This window comes from Selaginella moellendorffii, unplaced genomic scaffold (genome assembly GCF_000143415.4).
Source record: "Selaginella moellendorffii unplaced genomic scaffold, v1.0 SELMOscaffold_189, whole genome shotgun sequence".
Classification (NCBI taxonomy): Eukaryota; Viridiplantae; Streptophyta; class Lycopodiopsida; order Selaginellales; family Selaginellaceae; genus Selaginella; species Selaginella moellendorffii.
This window is the reverse complement of record NW_003314449.1, coordinates 840-3645: the sequence shown is the minus strand read 5'-3', so window position 1 is coordinate 3645 and position 2806 is coordinate 840.

The window sequence follows — 2806 nt, the reverse complement described above, 5'->3', positions numbered from 1 at the left end:
AGAGCTAGATTCCTTTCTAGTCATCCTTCTATATTTAAAAGAGCAAGGGTGACATATTCAATCGAGATTCTTTTCGAGTTTAATGGTGGAGATGAAGACACATGGCAAAAAAACAGTTGAGGTTGAAACTTTTTTTTTTTTAGGGTAAACCAGTTTTTTTCAATGCATTTTTCCAGGAGAGCTTACTGCACACCATCAGGTTCGCTGCATGATTGCATTGGTCCTTACGCGCGGCTGCACACCATGAGGTTCGCTGCATGATTGCATTGGTCCTTACGTTATATACCTTGTGCTCATATGCCGTCAAAGAGACCTCTGACTTTCCACAGCACTTGTGGAATCGTGAACAGACCATCTGATCACAATAGTGTGCTGTCCAAAGGCTGCCAGGCGCTCAAGATTTCCACCCAGATCGACTTGAAAAGCATTCTACCATTCAGTCGGAGCACCTGTATAATACACTTGTAAGTCTGTGAAAGCAGTTTACTGGATCTCTGAAAGACAGTTCTTTCTTTTCCCTCTGAGTTGAGAATGCTCTTTTTTTGCAGTGTATCTATGTGTCTCAGAGCGTATTGGCAGGATTGGAGTAAAGGTTAAGCTCATCAACTCGGAATTTCCTTTGTTTAAAGGTAAGGTTTTCAATGCAATGCTTTTTCTTTTATTCTTCTTTTTTTTGCTAGAAGGTCTGTCCACCGATCTTTGTTTTTCAGGAGTGGATCTTTGATACCCTAGCAAATGGAGAGAAGCACGACTAAATTTCAGACATTTATCTTGCAACCAGACAACCAGTTATGTGCAGGGTTGCAGGTTGCAGGGTCCCCAATGGGCGTAAGTCATTTTCATTTCCATCTTGCTGCATCTTCTGTTGTTTCTCCAGCTCTACAAACATGGAGTTATAATCTGTGACAAATGCTATGCTGTTCATTGAAGCATGGGAGCTTCTGTATCAAAGGTAAATGTAAATAATCTCTCTTCCCAATTTTATGTCCCTTTTCAACAGTTTATGTCCATAAATTCCAACGACTGGACAGACAAAGGGGTTGAGCTTATGCTGTTTATTGGTGGCAATGCAGCTGCAAATGCTGCATACGAGGCCTTTGTTCCTAAATCTTGGCAAAAGACCCATGCCAGAATCATCCAATCAAGAGCAATTAGAATTTGTAAGGTTCAGGAGATGCAAAACTGTTTTCTATATTTATTTTTCAACCATCAATGTTTTCTCAGAAGCAAGTATGAAAGACAAAAATTCGTAAAGCCATGCATTTGGCTTCCTCTTGTCAAGAGTCGACATTCTTTCAAGGCAAGAAGATTCTTCTGTTCAATGCTTCAATTCTAGAGGTAACCTTACAGTGAGGGACTTCATGATTGGTGACCCTTATGTTGTTCTCACCCTATGAAACCAGGTATGTGTCGTTCCTATTAATACAGCTCAAGCAAGTTGAGGAAGATTTGCGAAGCACAAAGGCAAAACATAAAGACTTTCAGAAGCAAGTTGTAAGAATCTCATGAGAACTGAGTTTTACAACCATACACGTTTTATCAGCCTTTTACTAAACCGGCCATAGTCTATTGTTTAGCAAGATTGGCCAAAGTTAATGTTATAAGCCTCATTATAATAAGAATCAAGCAGTGTCTACCTACTACCTTCTAAATCTCCTCAAAATATGTGCATACTTGCACACATCTTGGATAGGAGAAATCCCAACACATTGCAATGCAGTCCTGGCATGCTGCAAATTTGGAGAGCCAAGTGCTGAATTTCCTACAAAATAAAGAGTAGGATCTTGAAAGGCTTCTTGAATGTTCTTTCCTTGCTGCTCTACGGTTATCTAGCATGTTAGGTGAAAGTCTGTAAGAATTCACCAGCAATCGTCCAGTCTTGAGCATGTTGCTACCAACTCTAAAGCCATGTACAGTTGACCAGCTTCTAGCTTTGTATGAGCACTAGGTCATGGTGCAGGGATTTATCTGGGGAATCAACTCCTTCGATAATGGGGTGTGAACTCGGCAATGTAAACTTGGCTTTTCATCATCTGAAACTAATTGAAAATCCAATCTTTTCAGGTGCTTGCATCCCGAGTTTGCATACAGATGAATGCTTCACAAACAAACGAAAGCCCATAGAATGATCTAATCATAGTTCACAATGCTGCTCAACCGTTATTTAAAGGTGAGAGAACTTGGACAGAGCATGACTTCATAACTTTTTGATAATGAGTGAGCTCTTGAGCTTTGCAGGTACATCACGGCTAAAGAACACAAGCAATCTGTGCTGCAGCACAACCCAACTTGCTGAATAATATCTTATTGCCCAATGTAACAAAGGAAAATGATTTAAGATATTTGTGACAAAGTAAAGTATTGCAAGATAAAAGTTGGTTAGGGTTATCTTTATAGTACATGGTTTCAGAACGAAATGACTTCCTCTTTGGAAAATGGTGAGAGCCAGGAAACACGCAGGTTGCGTTTACATCAACCTTTGAGAATCCCTTGGACAGAAGTTTCAGGCGAGATTTACAGCCCAGATGCCTATTATAAATTTGAAATGCTTTACAAACGTGTGTAAAATGATTTTATATTCTGGACACAGGTACATACATTGTGCTGGTTTTAAACTTGCGAATTCATTTGCGTTTCCAGAAACAATGGCATGGCGGGAGGTAAAGACGACTGGTGCGGAGCTGATGCTAAGAGCCAGGCACACAACAATCAGCCATGGAAAGTACGTGAGTCTCTCATGGGGCTTTTACGTATTTTGTAGCAACTGGTGTTTGGGCAACTTCGAATCCCTCTGGTCCCGGGCCTT